The following is a 10,432-nucleotide window of genomic DNA, read 5'->3' on the forward strand; positions in this document are numbered from 1 at the left end:
ACTAGCACTGTTAAGAACAAACCATATGGCCACCACATGTAGATAGGAGAGGAGCACTTAAACCTGTGTTTAATTTTCAAAAATTACAATATAATTTGCCATTGGGCCTTTTGTCATTCAAAAGCACATCCACGGCCATTCTGTCTAAAAGGATGTGATTACTAATAGGAGCCAACATCCTGAAGGTGTATTTTACTGATGAAATCTATGGGAACACTTCAATGCAGTGCTGTGGGAATGTTGCAGTGTCAGTGATGCAGCATTTCAAAGAAACATTTAAATGAGACACCACCTATCCTTTCAGGTGGATAAAAAAAAATCTCATGGCACAATTTCAAAAGGAGGGGTATTGTCTCAGTCCTCTCAAACAATATCATTACCACATGTTCAATACAACGTTGAGTTGGAAGAGCACAGCAGGTCAGATAGCATCGGAGGAGCAGGAGAGTCAATATTTCGGGTCAGGATCTTTCATCAGGAGGGTCTGACCTGCTGTGCTCTTCTAGCTCCACATTGTATCAACTCTGACTTCCAGCATGTAGTCCTTACTATCTCCACTATCGCAGTTTGTCTGGTCATTATCATGTTGCTGTTTATGGGAAATTGCAGGGGACAAAATTGACTGCTTCATTTCCTACATTACTATAATGGCAATACTTAAAATCTATTTTATTGACTGTGAAGTGTTTGTGATGTCCTGAAGATTTTTAAAATCTTTTTCTTTCATGTGTTTTCAGCATTGCTTACCCCCTAACTGTTCTTGGTAGGCAATTTCAGAGGGCATTTAAGACAGAAACCACATTGATGTTGATCTGGGGTCACATGTAGGCCAGACTAGGAAAGGATGGCAGATTTTCTTCCCTCAAGAACATGAGTGGACAGAATGGGCTTTTACAACAATTAAGGATATATCATGGTCACCAATGCATTGAATTACCAGCTTTATGTTTTAGATTTTATGAACTGAATATAAATTACACCTGCTGACATAGTGGTATATGAACACATGCCCACAGAGCATTAGTAAACTTTCCAGATTACTAAACCAGCAATAGCTACAATGTGTGAAAAGCACTACTAAATGCAAGTGTTAAGGACAGGTTAGAAATCATACAAAGGTTCCCCTTACCTCTAAGTTCCCACACCTCTAAGTTTTTTTTTTAATGTAGTGTTCTAAAAGAGTTTGCTTGTCAATCCAGTGAGTATTTAATAATTTAAGCTGTGACACACCAGACAGGTTTTCCCATAAGTTTTGAAAGTGAAGGAAACACAGATCAGGATTCATTTATCTGTAAACCTTGGGAACATCTCTTTTTTTGGATAAAGGATACTTTTGGTTTTTGGATATGGATCCATTCAGATCTTTTCAGGTTGTTTCAAGGTCTTTGGAAAAATAACTCACGTACAGACCTGAATGGATCTATAGATACTGAGTTTGGGCCTTTGGAAAATAAACTTTGCTTTTATATCCATTCAGACCAAGTGAAGTTTTATCCCTAATGGCCCAAACCCAGCACGTCTACACGTCTATTGAGGTCCGTTCAGATCCACTTACAAAATAAAAACCTTCAGCATTTAGGTCTTTTTGGTTTATAGATGTGCAGATAAAGGATACCTGATCTGTACAAGTACAGGTATCTGATCTGTTATAACATGCATTTCGTCAACACAAATTCGATGTAATGCAATTGATGAACTGGGATGCTGTTTCTACAGCGCAAACGTTTAAAACATGCGTTGACTGTAACGCGATTATAGTGTCAACACTTTAAGCGTTGTTTCTAAAACACGATTTTTCTATAATGCAGGATTGCACAAGAATGCAACTATCATGTTATAGAAGAATAGACTGTAGTGTGTATCGACCTTAACACTCAACCAGCTAAAAAATTCCAATTGTCACTTACACATGTATCCAAGGGATTCACATGAACACAAATGTACATTGTAAGTAGGGAGGGTAATCTAAGTTATTTAGCATGTTAGAAAGGAAGTCAATTTTATAAGCCCCCTTAGTTTTATAAGATTAAATGGTTTTGGACTTTAGTCAGTGACTTATTTTCAGCTTCTGTGCAAAGGCAGCTTAAAGCTTTGATAGACTGTGATGAAGGTCATGTGATTTATGCGAATAGACAGAGAAAGAAAGTGAGTGAGCAAGAGAGAGCAAGAAAGAGAGAGAGAAAGAGAAAAAAAGAAAGATCATTTATTTTTCAGTTGAAGTTTTAAACCTCGAACTAGTGGCATATGGGGTTTTCTGTCTGATGAACGGGTTTAATGATTAACTTGCCAGTAATTCGGTAGCTATGTAATTTTGTTAAAACAGTAAGAGAGAAATAGCTTCCAAGAAATATTGGGGTTTTGTTTACATTTAGAGAGTTTATGAGCAAATTAATTACACACTGTAGTACGTTAGGCTTTTTGATGAACGGGAGAAAGTGAGGGCTGCAGATGCTGGAGATCAGAGCTAAAAATGTGTTGCTGGAAAAGCGCAGCAGGTCAGGCAGCATTCAAGGAACAGGAGAATCGACGTTTCGGGCATGAGCCCTTCTTCAGGAATGAGGAAAGTGTGTCCAGCAGGCTAAGATAAAAGGTAGGGAGGAGGGACTTGGGGGAGGGGCTTTGGAAATGCGATAGGTGGAAGGAGGTTAAGGTGAGGGTGATAGGCCGGAGTGGGGGTGGGTGCCCGAATGCTTTTTGATAAACGCTTCTGGACTCTTTTTTAAAGATTAGGTGGAACACCTTAAATAAAATTTATGGATAAATTTTTTAATTTTAGTTTCAGTGTGGGGTGTTTCTACAGGCTTCTTAACTAAAGATGGATGTGTAAAGCAATAATTCCTGGGAAAGGGAGAAGATATTTAGGATTTATTTTAAAAAGAGTACCTCTGAATGAGGTGTTTAGTAGGAATTCCAGACCAAAAGTATATGGGTAGAGGATTATTTGAAACTGAGAACACTTACGCTCAGATGTATAAAGGCTCCAGGAGGAAGTTAACAGATTCTCCAGACTGGGAATTGAAGTCAGAATTAAATTAAGCTTATAGAGTGATGTAGAAGGAGATTCTTTCCAGTCCGAGTACTGTGAAGGAATGTTTTGGGATTATATTTGTGACATGTGTTACAAACTCTTTAGACATATAATATGTGCAGACATTTTGATTTATTCTATTTGATATTCATTTATTTTTTGTAATAAATTGTTTTTATTGTTAAAACCCAAATCTGCAATTTTGCATGCTTGTGCTTCAGTGAGAGACTCTTCATTAAACCAAACAAAAGTAAACTATGGTCAACCAAGCCAGATCTCTGTCTGCAATCTGACTTGCCCAGCACTAACATTAGCTGGGATCATAAGGCAAGCAATCTCTGACATGTCCTTTGATGTTAGCAGCTGTTTGGTTTATGTTGAAGATATTGTCTGCAATATTTGGCTAGTCAAAGCATGCTTGTGGATTGGCTGAAGAGAGTGTATGAGAGAGAGAGAGAGAGAGAGAGAGAGAGAGAGAGAGAGACCATGAATTCTTGTTGTTACCTATCCATGGAAAGTCTGACTCTCTTAGAGTCATAGAGTTATAGAGATGTACAGCATGGAAACGGACCCTTCGGTCCAACCCGTCCATGCTGACCAGATATTCCAATCCAATTTAGTCCCACCTGCCAGCACCCGGCCCATATCCCTCCAAACCCTTCCTATTCATATACCCATCCAAATGCTTCTTAAATGTGGCAGTTGTACCAGCCTCCACCACTTCCTCTAGAAGCTCATTCCATACCACCCTCTGTGTGAAAACATTGCCCCTTAGGTCTCTTTTATATCTTTCCCCTCTCACCCTAAACCTATGCCTTCTAGTTCTGGACTCCCTGACCCCAGGGAAAAGACTTTGTCTATCTACCCTATCCATGCCCCTCATAATTTTATAAGGTCACCTTCATTCCAGACCCATTGACATCAGTGATTAGATTAACTGGTTGGGAGAGTTCTCTTCTCAGTCAGAGTCCATTGTCCAAAGTGATTGAACTTAATATCTTGGTCCAAAAGCATCTGAATAAACAGATTTGCATGGGTTTCTGATAGTTAGATAGCTGTTTCTGCAGCATAGATGTCACCAGACACGTTCCTCAGGACACAGTATGCTCCATCAGTCAGATTCAACAACCACTTCCCAAATCAGACACAACATCACTCCCAACCATGGGTTTCTGGACACAGCACCCCTTCCATTCCAGCTGGATCCAATAGCCCCCAGCCATTCAGACCCTCCATCAATTATCCTACACATCTCGTGCCTTAACCTCACACCTAGTTCTTACCCATTTTCACAGCAGCTGTAAAAGTGCCTGCCCATGCTGTTGGATATTTAAGTCTCTAGATTATTGCAATTGTTGCCATGGAAAAGAGGGCATGGTTTAACTTCCCCTAACTGTCTTGCAGGGAACATATTATATTCATTCTGTACTTCTGAAGGAGCCATGGTCAAAATATTCTGCCTGGAATGTGCAGCTCTTCTTTCATGGAGTAGAGGTTGCAAAACCCAGTCCATTATGGTCTAAATGTTGATGAGGAGTTCAGGGTATATTCCATTCACATTTATTTTCTTCTGATTGTTCTCTTGTCTCACTTCAAGATGGCATGACCCTCCTTCTGGTAACTTTGTGACTTGCAAAGTGACGTTATATAAATATGCAGCCACTTTGAGAACTGTGATTTAGATCACAAGAAAAGGAATGCTGTCATTTTTTTTTTAACAAAACCTTTCCTTTCGTTTTAGTTCAATGAGTAAAGTCATTTTTGATGTAAAACATGTTTTTTATAACAGCAAGCCTTTCTTTAGTTTGCTTTGCAGACCTCACTGTCTCCCTGAAAGAATTCCCTGCTGAGTTGAAATCTTGAATGCAATTTAAATTGTTTAAGAAACTTTAAACAGCTCAAATGATCTTTTATGGTGGGACTCAATACCACAGTAAATACCACTTCCATCTGAGCTAAACACTTTATCAGCATCATGAATTGTAAGGTCTGCTATACACAGAAAGCAAGTAAGCATGATCCTGAATTTTGCATTGTGTCAGTGTTACATCCAAAAGCAGACAGGAGTAACCTTTTGACTCACACATACTCTTAAAAGTCCTCCTCAGGAATATCAGCCCTCTAGAGTCTATAATAGGGAATTAAATTAATAAATGTTTTGAGAAAAAAATGCTTAATATGGCAAGTCAGCACAGATTTCTAAAAAGCAGCTTGTGTTTGAAACCTTAGAGAGGTCATTGAAGAAGTAGAAAAAAGAATAGATGTTTTTTAAAAATGCACTGAATGCAGTTTATATTGATTTTCAAAAAGCATTCAAAGAGACTTGTGGCAATAGTAATGACATGGAATTAAGGGGATTGAGGGCCATATAGGTAGAGAGCTGGTTTTAGAGTAAAAATGCAAAGTCCTAGGCTAAAAGGAAGTTCCTGGGATGAAAACGATGTGATGAATGGTGTTTCAGGGAGGTCAGTGCTCCTATTCACTGGATGCGTAACTGAACTGAGAGTAGGGCACTGAAATTTGCTGATGACACCAAATTAGGAGGAGAATGTCAAACTGATGAAGATTGTGAGCGATTACATGAGAACACGAACATGAGAACATGGAGAGTAAGCAGATAAATGCGACAGTTCACTGTCCAGAAATATGAGAAAAAAGCACTTTAAACAATGCCACCCATGCCCCCACTTCCTTCCTTGACAACTGCCTTAGGGTGAACCAGACCACTCAAATCCACATGCACTGTTCGACCTTGAGCTGAGCTTTCAAATCAATGTTGGGCGGCATGGTGGCTCAGTGCCAGGGTTCCTGGTTTGATTCCACCCACGCATGACTGTGTGGAGTTTGCACATTCTCCCCATGTCCACATGGGTTTCCTCCAGGTGCTCTGGTTTCCTTCCACAGTCCAAAGGTGTGCTGTTTAGGTGGATTGGCCATGCTAAATTACCCATAGAGTCCAGGGATGTGCAGTTTAGGTGGATTAGCGAGGGGAAATGCAGGGATGGGGGGGTGAGGGGGCTGGGTCTGGATGGGATGCTTTTCGAAGGGTCAATGGGCCAAATGGCTTGCTTCTACACTGTAGGAATTCCATGTAAAATCTTATCCTGAAGATTACCTACCTCCATCTTTGCCTAACTTTCTCTCTCCTCCAACTCAGCCCATTTGTTGCTGAAACTCTCATCTTGGCCTTTGTTACCAATGATCCAAGGATCAACTTTCTCTGTAAACAATTTTTTCCAAAACTCTAGTAACTATATACTCACTCATTCTTAAGTGAGTGTAGTGGTGAGCATAGCTGCCTTCCAAGCAGTTGACCCGGGTTCAATTCCCGGCCATCACAACCACTGGTCTCCAAATTTGAGGAAAGACATGCTGGCTATTGAGGGAATACAGCATAGGTTCACGAGGTCAATTCCTGGAATGGCGGGACGACCTGACGCTGAAAGACTGGAGCGACTGGGCTTGTATACTCTTGAGTTTAGAAGACTGAGAGGGGATCTGATTGAGACATATAAGATTATTAAAGGATTGGACACTCTGGAGGCAGGAAACATGTTTCTGCTGAGGGGTGAGTGCCAAACCAGAGGACGCAGCTTAAAAATATGGGGTAGACTATTTAAGACAGAGATGAGGAGAAACTTCTTCACCCAGAGAGTGGTGGCTGTGTGGAATGCTCTGCCCCAGAGGGCAGTGGAGGCCCAGTCTCTGGATTCATTTAAGAAAGAGTTGGATTGAGCTCTCAAGGATAGTGGAATCAAGGGTTATGGAGATAAGGCAGGAACAGGATATTGATTAAGGATGATCAGCCATGATCATATTGAATGGTGGTGCAGGCTCGAAGGGCAGAATGGCCTACTCCTGCATCTATTGTCTATTAAATCTACTTACCAACATTCCAAGTCTTGTTGACATAGATTTTGCCAAATGAGAGCATTTCTTAATACCAGTATCCTTTAAAGGTCACGTAGTCATATGGTTGGAGAGAGATTCCCCAGGCAATCTTCTCATCTTTTGAAAATTAACATTTCCCAACTGGAGGATCCAGCTAACAATGGATATTGGGCAGAATGTGGTGGAAGACACCATTTTTATAAAGGCTAGTCTCCAGTCTTTATTTAGGTTGCCCACTATTTAGTGACAAGGTGCCTGACAAGGAAGGTATGGCTGGGAATGGTTAGTAGCCGTGGTGTCCAGCTAAAGATAGGAAAGTCTCTCTCTCTCTCTCTCTTGCACTCTGAGTGCAGTCAGTTTGCCACAATCAAAAAGGAACCAGAATAAAGCAATTTCGTAACTTGCAAAGCCATGAACCACAAAATTGATTGTTCAACAACCAATGTTAAATCACTGGTAGCATTCATTGTTAATAGCCACAATGTTGACTATCTACAGCTTATGAATGATTCAGAGACTGACCCAGATGTCTTTTTTTTTAACTGTGGTCTTTTATGGGACACCCATCTCATTTTTAACCTGACGGTGTGTCTGTTTCATTTTTATTTTTTTCTCATCTTTTGTAATTTGGGTGGCACAGTGGCACAGTGGCACAGTGGTTAGCACTGCTGCCTCACAGCGCCAGAGACCCGGGTTCAATTCCCGCCTCAGGCAACTGTCTGTGTGGAGTTTGCACATTCTCCATGTGTCTGCGTGGGTTTCCTCCGGTTTCCTCCCACAGTCCAAAAATGTACAGGTTAGGTGAATTGGCCATGGTAAATTGCCCGTAGTGTTAGGTGTAGGGGAATGGGTCTGGGTGGGTTGCTTTTCAGAGTGTTGGTGTGGACTTGTTGGGCCGAAGGGCCTGTTTCCACACTGTAAGTAATCTAAAAATTAATAATTAATGTTTAAAGTAATAGAGCCATACAGCATGAAAACAGACCCTTCGGTCCAATTCATCCATGCCGACCAGACATCCAAATCTGACCTAGTTCCATTTGCCAGCATTTGGCCCATATCCCTCTAAACCACTCCTATTCATATACCCATCCAGGTACGTTTTAAATGTTGGAAATATACCTGCCTCCACCACTTCTTCTGGCATCTCGTTACATACATACACCACCCTCTGCATGAAAAAGTTACTCCTCAGGTGCTTTATAAATCTTTCTCCTCTCAACCTAAACCTTTGCCTTCTAGTTTTGGACTTGTTCAACCTGGCAAAAATGATCTTGGCTATTCAGCCTATTTTTGCCCCTCATTGAAGCATAGCAAATAGGAGCAGGAGTAGGCCATTCAGTCCTTTGAGCCTGCACCACCATTCAATATGATCATGGCTGATTACGCAATCTCAGTATCCAATTCCCACCCTCTCTCCATACCTCATGACCCTTTAGACCACAAAGACCACACCCAGCTTCCTCTTGAACATATCTAAGGAACTGTCCCCAACAGGTTCCCGTAGGAGAGAATTCCACAAGTTCACATTCTCTGAGTGAAGAAATTCTTCCTCATCTGAGTCCTGAATCCCTTACCCCTTATCTTAGATTGATTTGATAAACCTCTATAAGGTCACCCCCTCAGCAAAAATCTGGTTAAATTGAATCCGTTTAAAACATAAATTCATTTGGTTGGGGTGACAGGTATCCACAAGGGAGGGGATGGTTTGTACATTACCAATGGGTTAATGGGTGAATAAAGAAAAGGCACAAGGAGCTTAATTATTTGAGATACTCCTTCTGAAACTGTAATAACTTGGTGAACCCAGCCCTGAGTCTGGGTGATAGTTATTTGCTGCATGGTACAGCATTGGCATTTTGTACAACATTAAGACTCTTTTAATACAAAGGAAGTAGCTCACCACCATCTTCTTCAGGGTAACTAGGGCCAGGCAATGCTTACATTCCATGAGTAGTAAAAAATTATTGTTTCTTCATTTCTGCAGCAGCAGACTGTTACCAGATGGCAAACACTTGATGCAGAGTGTGAAGAAGTGATTGCTGAATGAGAGTCAGTGGTGGATGTAGCCCTTGGAATTATGCAATGATAAAACTATTGAATGGTAAGACATTTAAAGAAGGGCTATCAAGGCCATGTTAGGTAGAAGGCTGGATTATTTCAAGAGACCTTTAGTGGAGTTTAACATGTGTTTATAAGTAAGTCGCAAGTCTCCCAGAAGCATATATTAATTCCCATTGATGTCAGGTGTATGGATGTATTTCTAATCGCTGCCTGATTGCAAAGCACCTCTATCCCTCTGGAATGCCAGGATGGAGCATACCAGCATGATTTCACAGACCCTTCATTGGGCTATCTGAATTGCATTTTCTAAAGACCAATGAATTGTTTGACAATCATACTTGTAATCACATAGATTCATGGAATCATAGAGCCATACAGTATAGAAACAGACCCTTTAATCTAACCAGTCCAGGCTGAACATAATCTCAAACTAAACTAGTCCTACCTGCCTGCTCCTGGCCCATGTCCCTCCAAACCTTTCCCATTCATGTACTTATTCAAATGTCTTTTAAATGTCGTCACTGTACCCACATCCACTACTTTGTGACAATGCTGCTCCTTTAACAAGGTTATGTTGTCCTTGGTTTTGTTTTTCAGAGAGGTCATAAAAGATACAGACTCCAAAAAGTCTGGGGTTGAAGGGTTTCAGGGCCAATTTGTTTATAACTAATAGATACTGCCTCAGGCAGGAGGCTTTCAAGTTTTAAAACAATATTGTACAATGAAATGGGAGTGGCCCATTCTCCCAGATCAGTTTTTCTCTGGTTTGGTTTGGGTTTTAGCAGCAATATGAAAAAATAGCTGCTGGACCCAAAGAAGCAGGTCCAGGCTGGTACTCTCTCTCCGACTTCTCTCCTGTAAGACTCAGTGTTTGATTTTTCCTTTTGTGCCAACAGGTGTTTATGGGGATTGTTGAATGTCTTGGGAATAGCATCATTAATTTGGGATGATTTTTTGGGTTTTCAGATAGGTTAAGTTATTTGGTTCTGATGTTAACACATACTGAGCATGTATACCACTGCTCAATTTATGTGTTATCCATTGAATTTTTTTTTCTCTTGAATAATGTAAGAATTTTAATGATACACTCTGGTTAGTTGTAAGTTAGATGAGTCGTTAGTTGAGTTTTGTCCTTTTTTTCTCTTGGTATTTCGTTTTCTCTTGTTTGATAGATTTTGATTATCATTTAAGATTTAACTGTATATCAATGTTTATACTTGGGTCTTTTTTTTAGTTTTCTTTTGTAAACTTGTTAAAACATGTTAAAATTTTCAATAAAAATATCTAAAAAAAAAGTTATTTGGTATTCTGTTCTCTATTATTAGTGTTTGAATCAGTAATCTTGTAAATAAATCCTGTTTTGTTTATAACTAAGTGGTTTGACCAGCAGCATCCCTCCTGGAATATCTACTTTACACCTGCTTAAAACAACTTGCAAAGTTAGGGTGTGGG

Source organism: Chiloscyllium plagiosum, unplaced genomic scaffold, assembly GCF_037043375.1.
Source record: "Chiloscyllium plagiosum isolate Xiang-an unplaced genomic scaffold, Cpla_swu_hap1 HiC_scaffold_12, whole genome shotgun sequence".
NCBI classification, from domain to species: domain Eukaryota; kingdom Metazoa; phylum Chordata; class Chondrichthyes; order Orectolobiformes; family Hemiscylliidae; genus Chiloscyllium; species Chiloscyllium plagiosum.